The sequence below is a fragment of the Eriocheir sinensis genome, chromosome 4 (assembly GCF_024679095.1).
Source record: "Eriocheir sinensis breed Jianghai 21 chromosome 4, ASM2467909v1, whole genome shotgun sequence".
Classification (NCBI taxonomy): domain Eukaryota; kingdom Metazoa; phylum Arthropoda; class Malacostraca; order Decapoda; family Varunidae; genus Eriocheir; species Eriocheir sinensis.
In genome coordinates, this window is record NC_066512.1 from 16,708,190 (window position 1) to 16,726,142 (window position 17,953).

General features: G+C 47.6%; 1 long non-coding RNA gene across 1 annotated transcript in view; it reads left to right on the forward strand.

Annotated features, from left to right (window-relative positions):
• LOC127009091 (uncharacterized) overlaps window positions 1-17,953 on the forward strand; it is a 101,895-nt gene that overhangs the window by 69,945 nt on the left and 13,997 nt on the right. The window contains exon 3 of the long non-coding RNA XR_007761578.1: window positions 1,919-1,998. This is a non-coding gene — a long non-coding RNA (uncharacterized LOC127009091). The remainder of the gene's footprint in view (window positions 1-1,918; window positions 1,999-17,953) is intronic.

Consider the following 17,953-nt stretch of genomic DNA (forward strand, 5'->3'; position numbering starts at 1 on the left):
CCCCTTCCTCTCTCTTCCGGTTTATTCTTAACAAAGTGCGTGAAAGGGCAATCTCGAGCATAAAAGGTAACGGATCTTCCCCGAAAGCTTACGGTCTAGCCTGCTTCATCCATCCTTTGTGGCGCGGATAACACTTCCAACGCTGCTCACGACGCCGACGACAAGTGGGAGGCGGCGTGTGAGGTGTACGTGTGTGTGTCCGTGGCGCTGAGGGTCATACTCTTAAACATGTCGGAGCCCAAATACACATATCTAACAAGGCTTTCGTATATAGGAGTTGTGGGCCTTTCCATGGGTAGTTTTGTGGCCCTGGTATAGTAGTTTGACAAGACTTCTGTAATATGAAAGTGAAAAACACCCATTAGAACGCATTTAACCTATTTTATTTATTTATTTATATATTTATTTATTTGTATCTTTTGGCCTGTAGAAATAATTGGTGTGAGAATCGGAAACGTCTAAGAATACCGACCTCACTGGTACTCGGAAACACTCTCCCTAATGAAGCGTTGATGTACACCCGCCAGCGCACCGATGTCCTGTCCTCGCTGGTGTTGGGTCTCATGGTAGTCGTGGTAAGGCGTAGAAGGGAGGGAGTGGGAAGCTCAGAGATTATGCCGTGTAACACTTCTTGCACGGCCTTGTAATACCTGCGCGCCGGTGTTGCTTGTCATAACAGTCGTGTCAGAGCGGTGGTTTTTATTTTTCAAGGATTATCTCGTGTAATTCTCCCTCCCCAACTCTTGCTACAGTTTCGCGCAACGGCCCTTAATAATTCTTGCATTGCTTTACTTTTTTTTATGAGCACCGACGCAACACAACACACTTTTTTTTTTGTTTCTGAAAAGCATCGTATTAAGTCCAACATTTGCTCTCATTTATATTGTGTTGCTGTCTTGTTTCCTAAGATTCTGTGTGCGTGTGTGTGTGTGTGTGTGTGTGTGTGTGTGTGTGTGTGTGTGTGTGTGTGTGTGTGTGTGTGTGTGTGTGTGTGTGTGTGTGTGTGTGTGTGTGTGTTCCTTGCCCACCTTCCTTTCCTCTTAAGTATAGCATTGTTTCCTGGCATTGAGGGAAAGAACAAGATGGTGGGGGTGGGGGTGGGGGTAGTGGTAGTGATGGTGGTGAAGGTGATAGCGGTTATGAATTTTGATGATGATTCACAAACAAACCCTTTAACGAGGCGCTTTGTTGAGGGTCTCGATTCCTTGAGCCTCGCCGTAAGGTTGACTGGCTGCGTGACCTTAATGGTGAGCAGTGATTACCTTGTCAAGACGCAATAATGACCTTTTACCCGCACTGTACAAGCTTCCACCTCCTTGCCAAGCACACGGAACGAGGCACACGTAAATAAAGACTCCTCCCCCAGCTATTTTTTCCCTTTTCTTTTCTCTTTTTTAGCCGTCAAGTCGCACAAACGCAACTTTTTTCCTTTTACATTTTTTTTCTTATTCTTTCTTTCTTTATTTAATTATTTACTGACTTAATTATTCGTTTTCTTATTTATTATTTTGCATGGGAACACCTCACCGCTTCTCACTGGTATGTTGAAGGGGCGGGACGGGGCGGGACAGAATAGGACGAATAGTTGTACGGGACTGCTGCGGAGGGCGGGACGGGGCCGGGTATAATTTGAAAGCCTTGGAAGACGTCTACTGACAGGCTGTTGATGTGGCACCCGCGTCTCCCGAGGGGCTGATTAGAGGGGTTGAGGTGATGAGAGAGTTACGGTGTTGTATGGCCTGGAGTTATGGGTGTTGTGATTTCTTGGTGGCGGGGAACGACCTTGGTACAGTGTTGAGTTTCGTGTCGTGTGTCTCGACTGTGTGTGTGTGTGTGTGTGTGTGTGTGTGTGTGTGTGTGTGTGTGTGTGTGTGTGTGTGTGTTACCAACCTTCTAACCAGAGCTTTATGTCCCACAGGCGGCGGGGCACCAGCCGACCCCCAGGAGTGGCCCGTTGCGTCATGCCCACATACCCCCGCCTGCCCACGACCTCCCAGGGTGAGTATGGCGGCCCTGTATTGCCCCACCCTTGTTTTACCCCACCCTTGTGTTCTTGTGTTGCCCGACCCATGTGTTGCCTCCTCCCGTGTAGCCTTCTCCTGTGTAGCTTCTCCGTTCTGTCTGAGGTGTTGAGGCGACGGTCACACTGGCGAGGTATCCGAATCGTCAACTTGGTGCTCTTTTTTAGAAATCTTCGTGGTAACTTTTAGTGTTGTGCTGCGTCCTCACGTCCCGGTGTGTTCCTTTGAAGGCTGTCGGTGCTGTGCAAAGTGAGTTTTCATGAATATTAATGTCAGTGTCCTGCATCGTGCGCATCCACACCGTCCACATTACCACTGTGTTGCCTTTTACTTTCGTGTGAAGTGATATCGCATGGAGAATATTTTAAAGGGAACGAGAATCTGCCACAGAAAACCGTAAACGTAGATTTTCGTTGAGTTCAGCCAGCCGGTCAGCCAGCCCTCCATCTTCATCTTGCACCGGAGCACTACAACGTTGCGGTGCTTTAATTACTCTATTGGCCTTAGCCCACCACGGACACCAGCGGAGAGGGACACGAGATACACAGCAGCACGCCAGCACCAGCATCACCGCCACGACGCCACCTTCTACACTCAACCCAGCCCCCTCTCACACACACACACACACACACACACACACACACACACACACACACGTCCTCGCCGCCCCCTTCCGGCAGTGCTGAGGCGCGTGGGTGTGCACTCTGCCCTCGTCTCCTATCCAATATCCTGTGGGACTGCTGGCTGGACAGGGTGAGACAGTACACACACACACACACACACACACACACACACACACACACACACCATTAGCCGCTGCCACTCACACGGAGCTATTTTTAGGCCGCAGGGAAATACGTACTGGCCACTGTTGCCCCGCCGCGCCGTGCCGCCATCGGAGAGGCGCGGCCCTTCAGAGGCTGGCCCGAACTAATGCCGCCCTCCCTTGACCCTCTTTTACCTCCTCCCGGTTCCTCTTGTGGCCCTAATTCCCTTACCTCGCCTCCTCTTTCCCTGGACACCCTCTTTCTTTTCTCTATTTTATCTCCTCCCGTTATTTTCCGTCTTTCCTCCCCTTCCTTCCCTCTCCCCTCCATCAACGCTCCCTTCCCTCATCTCCCTTTCATAAGCGCCCCCTTTTCCCCACTTCCTCCCTGCATAGTCACTCCCTTCCACCTTCTGCATAACCATTCACGTCTCCCTTCTGCATAGTCACTCCCTTCACCTTTCCTCCCTGCATTGACACTCCCTTCCCCCTTCCCCCTTCTGTATAAGCACTCCACTCCCTTCCCCCTTCCTCTTCTGCATCAACGCTCCCTTCCCCTTCCCACCCTGTATAACCTCTCCCTTTCCTCCTTCCTTCTCTATATCAACCCTCCCCTTTCCCTTTTCCTATCACTCCCTTCCCCTTATTCCCCTTACCTCCTTCCTCCTTTTCTCCCCTTTATTCTCCTTTTCTTCCTGCTCTGGCATTCCCCTTCCCTTTCCTCCCCCTTTGTAGACGCACTCCCCTCCCTTTTCCCCTCATCCTTTTTCATTCCGTTACGTTCCCCTTTCCTTTTCACCCCATCCCCTCTTCTTTCCCTCATAGCATAGCGTTGATCTCCCGCCCCGGTGTTGAGGGAAGGGGCAGAATGGTGGTGGTGATGGTGGTGGTGATGGTGGTGATAGTGGCTGCAGTTCAACTCTCGCCCTTTCTTTCTTTCTTTCTTTCTTTTTTTCTTTCTTTCTTTCTTTCTTTTTTTCGAGTGCGTTTATTCTCTCCGTTTTGCGTTCTCTTCTGTCTCATTACACCGGACACTCTGGTTTCTTCTTTCCTCCTCCTCCTCCTCCTCCTCCTCCTTTGTCGCAGTGTCATGGGAGGACGACAAGTGAATAGCAGAGGAAGGAAGGAACGAAAGAAAGGAGGAGGAGGAGGAGAGGGAGGGAGGGAGGGAGGGAGGGAAAATAAAAGAAATGGTGCGTAGGAGGAGGAGGGTGAAGGCCATTATTGCATCCGTAATTGCGCTCTCTCTCTCTCTCTCTCTCTCTCTCTCTCTCTCTCTCTCTCTCTCTCTCTCTCTCTCTCTCTCGTAAGATAAGAAAAACTGTCGAAGATAAGATAGGAAATGACCTTTCTCCTCCTCCTCTTCTCTCTTCTCTTTTTCTTTTTCCTTTTTTTACCTCCTCCTCCTCCTCCTCCTCCTCCTCTGTGGCTATCTCCCAATTCTTCTTCCTTACGATCACAAAAGTTCGAAGAGTCCAACACGAGTTAAAGGGGAGGGAGAGAGAGAGAGAGAGAGAGAGAGAGAGAGAGAGAGAGAGAGAGAGAGAGAGAGAGAGAGAGAGAGAGAGAGAGAGAGAGAGAGAGAGAGAGAGAGAGAGAGAGAGGAAAAATATACTCTGGTAGCAGGAAGTGAGGAAGTTAAAATTGGAATAATGATAATTCTTTGTGTGTTATTGCCTTAATTAACTTCAGGAGAGAGGAGGGAGGAAAATAGGGAGGAAGGGAGGAGGGAAAGAAGGGTAAAGGAGTGGAAGTAGTGAGAGACAGAATAGGAGGCGAGAACAGGAGGTGAAAGGAAAGAGGAAAGTGCAGAGGAGAAGGGAAGGGCAGAGTGAAGGGAACATATATATATATAGGATAAAGAACGTAGGTGGATGGTTGAAGAGGAGGAAACTTGAGGATGAAAACAAACAGACAAAGAAAACAAAAAAATACAAACATAAAGAAAATAGCTTGTGTAATTAGACTGCCACAACGGGAAAACAGAAAAAAAAGAAAGGACATTTGAGAGAGTGGAAGTAAGATAAAAAAAGGTGAACTCAAACAGATTAAAAAAAATATAGCAGACAAGAAAAATGAGCAGAAGCATAAGTAAATAAGCAGAACACGAAAAAGAAAACAAAGAAAGATGAAGCAAGAAGGAAAACTAATATGACCATGAAAAAGAAAAGAAAAGCGTGAGGTGAGGAAAAAGTTTAACAGCGATAAGTGAGTTGAAAAAGAATAGGAAAATTTGAGACGACAAAAACTAAGCAGAAGGAAAAAAAAAGACCAAAAAATAGAAACTAAATTAAGAGGAAGAAAAAAATGTGTTCACGAAAAAGAAAAAAAGAAGTGATGGTGAAAAAGAAAAGGAAACGAAGAAAACAAGTGAGGTGAGGAAAGCATATCAGCCATAATGGAATAAAAGAAAGAAACTCGGGAACTGAAAACTTTTAAGAGGGACAGATTTCTTCTCCAATTCTTAACAGGCGTGAAGTGAAGGAGACGGCGGTGCTAATGGGGAGCGGGGGAGGGAAGGGGCGCAGCGAGGCCTATGGGAAGACTGGCGTGCGTGAAGGCGTGTGAGGGGGCGAAGGGGAGGAAGGGACGGGAGGAAAAGGAGGACCCCGATAGGCTGCAAGAGGAGGGGAATCGAGAGGAGAGGAAGAGGAAGAGCTACTATTAGGACGAATGACAAACTTTAGGATGTTGACGAAGAGCCTAAGGGGAGTAAGAGAAGTTAGAATAGGACTAGCAAATTGTTATATAGGTTTTAAGAGGGGGCTGAAGGGTGAGGCAAGGGAAAGAGGGCGCTATGGGGAAAACTGACAGACTTAAGAACGTTGTAAAGTTGAGTTAGAGGAGTTAGAATAGAACTACAAAGTGATATATAGGTTTTAAGAGGGGGCTGAAGGGTGAGGCAAGGGAAAGAGGGCGCAATTGGTAAGACTGACAGACTTAAGGACGTTGGAAAGAGGAATAAGAGGAGCTAGAATAGGACTACAAAGTGTTTTATAGGTTTTAAGAGGGGACTGAAGGGTGAGGCAAGGGAAGGAGGGCGTCATGGGGAATACTGACAGACTTAAGGGCGTTGTGAAGTGGAGTTAGAGGAGTTAGAGGACTACAAAGTGAGGTATAGGTTTTAAGAGGGGACTGAAGGGTGAGACAATGAAAGGAGGGCGTTATGGGGAATATTGACAGACTTAAGGACGTTGTCAAGTATACATTAAGAGGAGTTAGATAAGCACTACCGTGATGTATAGGATATGAGGAATTGAAGAGACTGAGTGAGAGGCAGGAGAGGATAGAGGGAGGAAGAGATGATATATAAGGTTGAAGGTAGCGGAGGAGTGAGGAAGAGAGGAGGTAGGAAAAGAAAGAAAGGGCTCGAAGTTTAAGGGTAACAAGCAGAGATTCGTCGTGGAAGTGATGAAGAGGAGTTACATACACACTACAGAGCAACGTATGGGCTATGAGACGGGGAGTGAGAGGTGAGGAAAGGAGGAAGGGCGCTGGGATGGGAGGAGGCACGGTCACAGATCCACACGAACGTCTCAATGCATTCGTAACATGTTAGGGAATTCTGTCTTAGCCTTCCTCCTCCTTCTCCTCCGTATGGGCTATGAGACGGGGAGTGAGAGGTGAGGAAAGGAGGCTGGGGATGGGGGAGGAGAGGGCACAGTCACAGATCCACGAACGTCTCAATGGTGGAAGGGCGCTGGGATGGGAGGATGCACGGTCACAGATCCACACGAACGTCTCAATGCATTCGTAACATGTTAGGGAATTCTGTCTTAGCCTTCCTCCTCCTCCTCTTCCGTATGGGCTATGAGACGAGGACTATGAGGTGAGGAAAGGAGGAAGGGCGCCGGGATGGGAGGAGGCACGGTCAGATCCACAAGAACGTCTCAATGCAATCGTAACGTGTTGGGGAATCCTGTCTTAGCCCTCCTCCTCCTCCTCCTGTTTTGACCCTCCCCGTACATGTTTTGGCCTTCCTTAGACAGCCAGGAATACATAGAGGGACGAATAATGAGTTAGAGGATAGGGTTTTGGGGCAGGTGTTCGAAAGTGTAAAGGAGAGAGAGAGGGGGCTGGGGGGGAAAGAGTTTGCGTGTATGTGTATGTGTGTGTTTAACCCGTCCGCTGCGATTGGCACGGATTTGGCCTTCCCTGGTAGCCTGGTAACATATAGTCTCAGGTCTTTCTCTGCCTCTGTGGTGGATAGTGGAGTGCTTCCCATGTGGTATTGCTGTGCTGGATATCCCCTCCCATGGTGCAGGATTTTACATTTTTCTTCATTGAATTGTAACAGCCACTTTTTTGCTCCATTCCAGTAGCTTGGTGAGGTCTGACTGTAGGAAATCCGCATTCAAGGAGTTAAGGCTGACGGACCTGAGAACGTTGTGATGGACCGAAGAGAAGTTAGATGTAGACTCGAGGGGGGCGTATCGGCTACGGTAAAGGGACTGAGGGATGAGGAAAGGGAGAAAGGGCGCTGTGGCTTAGACTGACTGACCTGAGGACGTTCTGAGAGGGCGAAGAGAGGTTAGATAAAGACTTCAGGGTGGCATACAGGCTCTGAAGAAGGCGCTGGAGGGAAAGAAAAAGGGAAAAAATGTTATGGAGAAAAAGGCTTGATTTAGTACCTAAGCTGTTCTACCACTCCTCTGGTCTAGTGGTTAGCGAGCCTCACCATGAACCCGCGAGCCCACGTTCGAATCCAGACCCGGGCAGTCGGCGTGCAGCTCACCCATCTGTTCACCCTCCCTCTCTGGTTGGTCGATAAATGGGTACCTGGGGAAACGTGGGGAAGGTAAACTGTGGTAACCCGGATGTCACACTGGCCGTTTGTCCCAAGGTGATGATGCTACGGAGATGAGCACAGTGACCACGAGCAGCCATAGCGTGTGCCCTCAACTTGACCTTTACCATTCAGGCGTTGTGAGCGGTGAAGAGTGGCCAGACGTGGAGTGCAGGGCGGTGTATAGACTGAGAAGGGGACTGATAGGGGAGGGAAGAGGGGAGGATGGGAAGGCGCTCTCTGTGGGGCTACATAGGCAGTATAATGTTAAGGAAAGGTCCGTGTGAGTCTTGAGGGGGCAGTGATGGGGCTTGGCTGGCCTTCAGATATTGGCCGTAACCTTCCCCCGTCCCTCTCCACCCTTTCCCTATCTCAGCCCCCTCCCTCCCTCCCCACTCTTCCCCGGCGCTCCAGGCTGGAATGGGCTGTAGATGGGCGGAAGAGGGGAGTTGCCAGGCCGGGAAAGGGGTGCTCTTCCTCCTCTTCCTCTTCTCTTCCTCTTTTTCCTCTTCTCTTCCTCCTCTCCTTTGTTCTTTACCTCCTCCTCATCGTCCTCCTTCTAGCCTGGAAAAACAATCTACCTTCAGTTTCCTATATTTTCTTCTCTTCCACTCTCCTTTCTTTCATTCTTTTACAATTTTGGTGTTTTCTCTTACTGTGTGTGTGTGTGTGTGTGTGTGTGTGTGTGTGTTTTCGCGGCCATTATGCTACATCTCTCTCTCTCTCTCTCTCTCTCTCTCTCTCTCTCTCTCTCTCTCTCTCTCTCTCCTATTTTCCTTCCACTCCTTTGCCTGCCTTTCTTTCTTCCTTCTCCCGTTTCCCCCGCGAGGATCATTACTGTGTTTGTCGTCACCGTAGAACCTTTGCTCTGCTGACGATGTTGGTTTTCAGAAGTGAGGGAAGAAGAGGAAAGCCCGAGAGGAGAAAAGAACGAATGGGAAATGGAAGAAAGTGAGTGAGAGGCAGGAGAAGAGAGATAGAGAGATTTAGAAAAGATGATAAGAAGGAAGGGGAGGAGTGAGGGAGAGAGAGAGACCGAAGGAGAAGAGAACAAAAGGAGGGAAAGGAGAAACTGAATGAGAGAGAGAGGAAGAAATGATTAAGAGCTGAAGATTGGAGAGGAGTAAGAGAGAAACGGAGAGAGGAATAGAATGAAAGGAGGAAGGGAGAAAGTGAAGGAATGGGAGGAATAGAGAGAGAAGGAAACAATAATATAAACACGTAGCGAGGGAAAGACTGAGAGAATGATAGCAAGGATAAGAAGATGAGGAAGAAGAGGAGGAGGAGGAAAGAAAGGAAAATAAAATCGGAACCAATAATAACACAATGGCAAAAAAAAGTCGGGGAGGAGTGACAGAAAATAATAGAAAGGAAAGAAAGAATGAAAAACAGAAGAGAAGGTTTATCAGAAAAGGAGAGATAGAGGAAGTAACAAAGATAGGAAGGCAAGAGATCGGAAAGGAGGGAGTGAAAGACCGATAAGGATAGAAAGGAAGAGAAAACGAGGGAAAGGAGTATAAGAAAAGGGTAAGATAGAGAAAATAATAAGAAGAAAGCGAAAGTTCGTAAAGGAGTAAGTTAACCCGGTAGCTGCGGGGATCATGTTTCTTAAAGGCCCTTCCCTCTAAGCGAGAGAAATGAGAAAAAAATCATCCCTCACACAAACCATTTCATAATATTATATCAACGTATTTGTGATCAGTTTATGCATCATCTATTTTAGGGGATTTATATCATGGCAAAAATTTGGCCCGTAGCTGGTACACGGTAAAGCCACAAATTTGGCCCGTAGCTGGTACACGGTAAAGACACAAATTTAGCCCCTAGCTGGTACACGGTAAAGCCACAAATTTGGCCCGTAGCTGGTACACGGCAAAGACACAAATTTGGACCGTCGCTGCTACCGGGTGAAAGACCGCGAGAAGAATATAAAGGAGGAGAAAACGAGGTAAGGAATATCAGAAGAAAAAAAAAGGAAATAACAGTGAGAAGAGGGCAAGAGGTCGTTGATGAGTAAAGACCGAGATTAGGATAGAAAGGATTACAGGAAAGATTGAAGGATTCGCAGGAAGGAATAAGGAGAGAAAGAGAGAATGATAGAAGATAGAAAAGAGGAAACAGCAAGAGACAAGAACAAAGATGAAGGAAGGAAAGAAGAGAGAGAGGGAGAGTGGTCAGCTGGGAAGGGAAGAGAGAAGGAGAGAGGAGGAGGAGGAAAGACCAAAGGATACACAGGATGGCAGAATATTGGGACGGTGAGGAAATAATAGTGAGTGGGAAGAAAAGAGCAAGAAAAGGCGGGAACACGGCAGAGCAATCAAGAAGGACGAAGTGAAGGAGAGAGATCAGAGAAACAACGAAAGGAAAGGAAAGCATGCTGGAAAGGAGGGGGAAGGAGGGAAGGGATGAGGAGGAGGAGGGGAGTAGAAGGGAAAGTAGAGGAGGTGGCTTGTGAAAGAAAAGGGAAAAAGAAAACAGAGGAACACACGAAAACGGAGACAGGAAGGGCGTGAAAGACCAAAGGAGGGGAAGGAGAGGAAGGAAGGAACGGATGTGAAGGGACAGGAGAAGCGGCAAGGGGAAACAGGTGACTTTGAGAGAGAGAGAGAGAGAGAGAGAGAGAGAGAGAGAGAGAGAGAGAGAGAGAGAGAGAGAGAGAGAGAGAGAGAGAGAGAGAGAGAGAGAGAGAGAGAGAGAGAGAGAGAGAGAGAGAAAGGGGGGCTAGGGGAGGAAGGAAGGGCACAAGGGGAAGCAGGTCAGTCAAAGGGGTTGAAAAAAAAGGATGGAGAGGAGGAGGAGGAGGAGGAGGACGCTGAAAGTTTATGAAAACAGGTAGACAAAAGCAGACAAAGAGGAGGAGGAGGAAGTGGTGAGGAGAAGAAGACGAGATAAAAGAGGAGGAGGAGGAGGAGGAGGAAAGGCAGGGTTAATGGAGACGTTTTGGTTATGAAAATGTCGTAAAGAAACGTGAAATTAACTTGTGCTTTTTTTTTCACTCGTTTGCTTGTTTATTGTGTTGTTCTTGTTGTTGTTGATGTTGTTGCTTATGATTGGTGTGTGTGTGTGTGTGTGTGTGTGTGTCGTGAAAAGTTGGTTATGGAGAAATTTAACGAACAAAAGAAAGAAAACACACACACACACACACACACACACACACACACACACACACACACACACACACACACACACACACACACACACACACACACACACACACACACACACACACACACACACACTATCATTTAGGGGTCCTGAGGGTCGGTCGTAAAATACTTCAGTGTCACGAAAGACGTCTTCAGGGAGAGAGAGAGAGAGAGAGAGAGAGAGAGAGAGAGAGAGAGAGAGAGAGAGAGAGAGAGAGAGAGAGAGAGAGAGAGAGAGAGAGAGAGAGAGAGAGAGAGAGAGAGAGTTACACAATAGTCATCCAATCTCTTTTTCATAAATTTTTAATCACTTTGTTTTCCAACGTGTAATTATATTTTCAGCTTCCTTCCTTACCTTCCCCTCCCCTCCCCTCCCCTCCCTTTCCCTCTCTTCCCCTTCCCTCCTCTTCCCTCCTCTCCTCACCCTTCCCCTCCTCCCCTACATGTCCATTTACCAATCTCACTTTCTCCTCTACATTTTCAGTTTCCTCCCCTCCCTTCCTCTCCTCCCCCTTCCCTTCCCTTCCCCTCCCCTCCCCTCCTTGTCCCTGCTACCAACCTCACTTTCTCCCCCTCCGTTCCTTCCATTCTTTTTTACCCCTTTCCTCCTTCCCTCCATCCCTCACCCCCTTCCTCATCGTCCCTCCCTTCCCCTCCCCTCCCCTCCTTGTCCCTCACCCAACCTCAATTTCTCCTTCTCCGTTCCTTCCATTCTTTTTCACCCCTTTCCTCCTTCTCTCCATCCCTCACCCCCTTCCTCATCGTCCCTTCCTTCCCCTCCCCTCCCCTTTTCTCCATGTCTCTCTCCCACCCTCACTTTCTCCCCCACCGTTATTCCTTCCATTCTTTTTAACCCCTTTCCTCCCTCTCTCCCTCCATCCCTTCCTCCATTCCCTTTGCCTCATCGACTTTCTCTGGTAACTCATTGATTATACCGTTATTTGCCAACATGTGTGAATGGTGGAGACGAAGGAGAGAATCGATTGAGTGTATTAGTTACGTAATAGAGGTAGGGAGGGAGAGGAGGGAACGAAGGTGATGGATGGGGGATATGAGAGAAAGTGGGAGGGGTAGATGGGAGGTGATAGGAAGGGAAAGCAGAAGGAGAAGGAAGGGATATGAATGAGAATGGGAGGGAGATGGAAGAGGATAGGGAAGGAAGAGAGAGAAGGAGATGGAAGGGGGACAGGAAAGAACAGGGAAGGGGGAGATGGGAGGGGATAGGAGTGGGAAGGAGAGGGAGAAGGAAGGGATAGGAATGAGAATGGGAGGGAGATGGAAGAGGATAGGGAAGGAAGAGAGAGAAGGAGATGGAAGGGGGACAGAAAAGAAAAGGGAAGGGTGAGATGTGAAGGGATAGGAATGGGAAGGGGTAGGAGAAGGAAGGGATAAGAATGAGAATGGGAGGGAGATGGAAGAGGATAGGGAAGGAAGAGAGAGAAGGAGAAGGAAGGGGGACAGGAAAGAAAAGGGGAGGGGATAGGAAGGGAAAAGAGAGGGAGAAGAAAAGGAAAGGAATGGAAAGGAGAGTGAGAAGAGAAAGAAGGGCTTAGGAATGGAAAAGAGAGGAAAAAGAAAATGGGAAAGAAATGAAAAAGGAGAGGGTGAAGAAAGGGAATGGGAATGAAAAGAAGAGGGGGAAAAAAGAGGATAGGAATAGGAGGGAGAGGCATGGATGAAGAAAGAAAGGGAAGGAAGAAAATACACTGTTAAGACAAGTAAGAGAGAGAGAGAGAGAGAGAGAGAGAGAGAGAGAGAGAGAGAGAGAGAGAGAGAGAGAGAGAGAGAGAGAGAGAGAGAGAGAGAGAGAGAGAGAGAACTGACGGACTGGTGGAAGGGGGGGGGGAGAGGGAGAGAGGGAGGGGAAGGAAGGAAGGGCGAAGGGAGGGGGAGGAAGAAGTGAAGATAGGAAGGAAAAAGGAAGTAAGGTATCCCTTCCCTTCATCCTTAATATCACTTCCCTGCCTTAATATGTTATCGGTCTGTCACCTCCTTCTCCTCCTCCTCCTCCTCCTCTTCCTTTGATACAGCTTTAAGTTTGGGCTTAGTTATGGAGGGTGGAAGAGGAAAGGAAGAGAAAGAAAATAAGAGGAAGGGGAAAGGGGAGGAGGAGAGTGTGTTGTGTGTGTTTCCTGAAGAGACAACTATCACCTCTTTGTGTATATGTATGTATGTATGTATGTATGTATGTTAGGGAGGGATGAAAGAGTAGAAAGGAGGAGGAGGAAAAGGGAAGAATATTCTCTCCAATTCATGACCCCTGTTTCCTTTTTCTCTCTCTTTTTTTCCCCTCGTCTGATTGGCTCCACTTTAAGAGAAGGGTTGGCAAACTTTCACTAATCGCGTGCCCCTCGGGAGGCTCCTCTTGTCTGGCCGCGTAGCCTCTTTTTGTTTTGTTTTGTTTTTTTGTTTCCTCCCCACGTGTTTTTTTTTACAGCAAAGGAAGCAGCTGAAGGGAAAAAAATAATAATAATGAGAAAAAATGCCCACTAACCATTGCCCCTATATAAAATAAAAAGTTCAGAAGAGTGGCCAAGAGAGAGGTCAATTTTAAGAGGAAAGATGTCTCGATGTTCTCCTCTTGAAAGGTAGGACACACACACACACACACACACACACACACACACACACACACACACACACACACACACACACACACACACACACACACACACACACACACACACACACACACACGTTAAGACCACGCACGCACGCAGAAGGAAAGATGGAACGCCGCTTATAATTGTTAAGTCGTGCTGTGGTGTTCTTCAGTGAGCTCATAAGCACCTAACAGCTCACTCCTGTCACAGCACTGGCTAGCACAGCGCCACCTAACTAACTAACTAACACAAATTACTAACACATCACTCACTAACACAGCACTGACCAACACGGCATTGACTAACACAGCACTACTTAGCTAACTAACAGTAATTACTAATACATTACTGACTAACACATCACTGACTAACACAGCAATTGCTAACACTTCATTGACTAACACAACACTAACTAGCACAATATTGACCAACAGCGCTGACTAACACATCACTGACTAACACAGCAATTACTAACACAGCATTGACTGACAAAACACTAACTAACACAGTATTGGCCAACACAGCATTGACTAACACTGCACTAACTAACACATCATTGAGTACCACAGCGCAGTTACTATCACAGAACTAACACAGCAAGGGCAAACTGAATGACTAACTGACTAACTGATTAACACCCCTTTGACTAACACACCACTTCACGGTACATAAAAACACAGCATAAGAAGGAGAAGAACCGAAGGATAGATACCAAAAAGCCGCGTCTCGCCTACCAAGAGTCCGCGTACCCCCGCCTCGAGACCACCTCTTTAAAGCCGGGACAACACACGGTCCGTCCCGCCACATGTTGAGGCCGCGGAAGGGGTAGAGGGGAAGAGGGCTGCTGGTGGTGGTGTGCTGGTAGGGGGCGTGTAGTGGGGGACGATGGGTTGGTGCATGTGGACGGGCTGAGAGGCTGTTGTGGCTACTACTACTACCACTACTACTACTACTACTACTACTACTACTACATTGACAAAGGGGTGCCATGAAGTGCTTTGTAGTGTTATGCGTAAGCACCCGCACTTATTGGGACATTGACAAAAAGTCTCTCAAATATGAACATTTAGCGCGTTTCATCAAGCACTCTTTCATGTTCCTTAGACAGTCCCCAACCCTGATTTCTTCGTCTTTTTTTATCTCTGAGGCCTTGGATTAGGTAAGGGGAGAGGCGCACCATCCTGTACCCAAAGTCGACAAGGGAAGAATGGATAGAAAGAGAAAAGAAAGGGAAAGACAAGAGAGCCTGGCAGTGAAGGGCTACATCATGGAGTGCCGTTGTAAGACCAAAACTCCCGACTTTGAACTGAACTGAACTGAATCAACCCCGCGACATCCTACACAGAGAAAGGATACAATCAAGTAGTTAGTAAAAGTATAGGGAAGGTAGCAAAGGTAGGCGGATGAAATGAATGAAGCACAGAAAGAAAGGTAGACCACGAGAAAACAAATAACCAGGGAGGTCTACAGGTGTGTGTGTGTGTGTGTGTGTGTGTGTGTGTGTGTGTGTGTGTGTGTGTGTGTGTGTCGATGTGCTCCAGGTGTGAGACATCGCAGAGGACTATAATCATTACTATCCCTAGAGAAAATGGCTCGAGCAAATTTTATGGTGGACATTAGCAAATTGAACGAGTTGCGTGGCTCGAATGGTGCCTCCTGCGGGGAAAGAAAGGGAAGGGAGGGAAGGGGAAAGAAGAATACAGAGGAAAGAGTAATTCAGTTCATTTAATCATGGTGAAATGAGTCAGCAGAGAGAGAGAGAGAGAGAGAGAGAGAGAGAGAGAGAGAGAGAGAGAGAGAATATTGAGGAAAAAAACAAGAAAAGTGAGAAAAAAATGACTATACGACTAATCTTTACGTTTCAAGTTAAAAAAGAAAAAGGGAAAAAAATAAAGAAAAAAAGCTAGAAAATAGAGAAGAGACTATACTATTTACTTTACACACACACACACACACACACACACACACACACACACACACTTGTCACCACAACACACCAACACCAACAATTACACTTGATTCTCCTCCCTCCCCTGCGCTCTCGGCTTCTCCTCTCCCATTAGCCTACCCAAATATGCGTGTTATGCACATGTACAGTTACCCTGCGCATTATTCATCAAGATCAAGATAGCGATGGGACGAACAAATAAAGAAAAATAAAAAAACGGGAAATGTGGAAATTCTTTTAATTGGTAACCGATCGTTCTGTGGTGGAGTTATTACGTGACCCGCGATGGTGTCACGTGTGTAATAATAATAATAATAATAATAATAATAATAATAATAATAATAATAATAATCGGTTTATTTCGGAGATGGCAGCCGTTAGGGTGAAAATGTACATATTAAGATTACTAAGTGTAACTATATAAGAAACTTACAATATGAAAGGGGTGTGGGGGTAGGTAATTTACAGTAACGGAGGGAAAGTTGTGATGATGTTTGAGGGGTGAGGAGGTGGAGGAGTGCGGTGTGGTAAAGCGTTGAGGCGGGAAGGTAATCCTCTTCTGGAAGGCGAGGAGGTGTTAATCCGAGGTCCTACCCAGGTCAAAAAGCTGGGTCAGGTAGCAGCAGGTGGCCTGAGAGCAGGTAGAGGCGGTATCGATGGTCACTTAGAAAGGGGCTTATAGATGGAGCGCTAACCGATAAGCCGATCGGGGCCTGACCGCCGACAAAACGAGCTCATTCATTTCTCTCTCTCTCTTTCTCTCTCTCTCATTCTCTACCTCATACTCTCTCTCTCTCTCTCTCTCTCTCTCTCTCTCTCCTCTCTCTCCTTCTTTTTTTTCCCTTTCCCCCTCTTCTCTTCTTTCTCTCTCTCTCTCTCTTCCTCTCTCTTCCTCTCTCTCCCTCTCTCTTCCTCCCTGTTCCTCTCTCTCTTCTCCTCTCTCTCTCTCTCTCTCTCTTCTCTCTCTCTCTATCTCTCATCTCTATCTCTATCTCATCTATCTATCTATATATATCTATATCTATATCTATCTATCTATCTATCTATATATATATATATATATATATATATATATATATATATATATATAATATCTTTGAAAATTTTAAAGTTGACCGGCGGTGGTCGGCTGCGTCTACGGTCCTCAGGGTCGACCGGCGGTCTGCCGCCGACAACGACCGCGACCGGCTTATCGGGAGAGCCCCTTAATCCAATACAGGTGGCGAGACAGATGTGAAGACTCGCTGCTGTTCCTGGGAAGACTGCACAGCCTTGGTGGTGAGCAGCCTGCACATTGCCCCCACCTGAGTGACGAAGCCTCCACTGCACTGCACCTGACCAGACTTCAACAGCAGGATGGGCGGGCTGGTGAGCCTGGGGAGACCTCGGGGCGTCAGCAGGGACTTGATGGAAGGCCGCGGCGGCGACACACTCGGCGATCTGTGTCCTCCCGGTATACCACACACGCACTCCACTCACTCTGTCAGACTGTCACCATGATTTCACTTAATGTCACAAAAAATAACTTGCTAAGTAGTGTTTCTTGAAGTAGGTTTCTTGATGAAAGGGGAGACGGGGATGAAGGGGAAGGGGAGAGGCCAACAGGCTGGCCCCGGGCTACTCCTTTCGGAGCGCCATGACCCACGTCCGACCTCGGTCAGGACTGGGTCACAAGTGTGTGTGTGTGTGAGTGTATGAGAGAGAGAGAGAGAGAGAGAGAGAGAGAGAGAGAGAGAGAGAGAGAGAGAGAGAGAGAGAGAGAGAGAGAGAGAGAGAGAGAGAGAGAGAGAGAGAGAGAGAGAGAGAGAGAGAGAGAGAGACGCTGCGTGAGTGTTGGCCGTCAGTCATCCGTCGCCAACCCCCTCCAATTTCTCCCCCCCCCCTCCTCCTCAGCGATGACCGCACCCCAACACTAAGCTGACGCGGCTATAAACGCTCGCAATTAGTGATCGCGTCCTCTGAGATTTTAGTGTTCATGTATTATTCAAAAGCAGATAACTTAACCCTCCTTCCCCTCTCAAAAAAAAAATTAAAAAAATAACTAGACTGGGATTTTTTTTTTTTGGTGGGGCTGATGGGCCCGGGGCTTCTTCTTCCTGGCCTGCCTGGTCGCCCAGCGCGCGCCCTGGCGCAGGCGTGTTTGTTTAGTGTGCATCTCTTGCATTTGCTCATGCTGCCCCCTGAACTCGTTCGCTACACTTACACTGTTTTTCTTATACACCTGATCACCTTACACCCCTTGACTCTATGTACACTCTCGAGCCCCGTAGTGTTTCCCCAGGGGCTGTTCTAGGGACATTTTATCGTAATTCTGTTTTTCCTACACACCTTATCACCTTAAACCCCTTGACTCTATGGGCACTCTCGACCCCCGTAGTGTTTCCCCAGGGGCTGTTCTAGGGGCATTTTATCGTAATTCTGTTTTACTGTTTAGGGCTGTTCTAGGGGCATTTTATCGTAATTCTGTTTTTCATGCACACCTTATCCCCTACACCCCTTGACTCTATGTACACTCTCGAGCCCCGTAGTGTTTCCCCAGGGGCTGTTCTAGGGGCATTTTATCGTAATTCTGTTTTTCATGCACACCTTATCACCTTAAACCCCTTGACTCTATGTGCACTCTCGACCCCCGTACTGTTTCCCCAGGGTCTGTTCTAGGGGTATTTTGTCGTAATTTTACCTT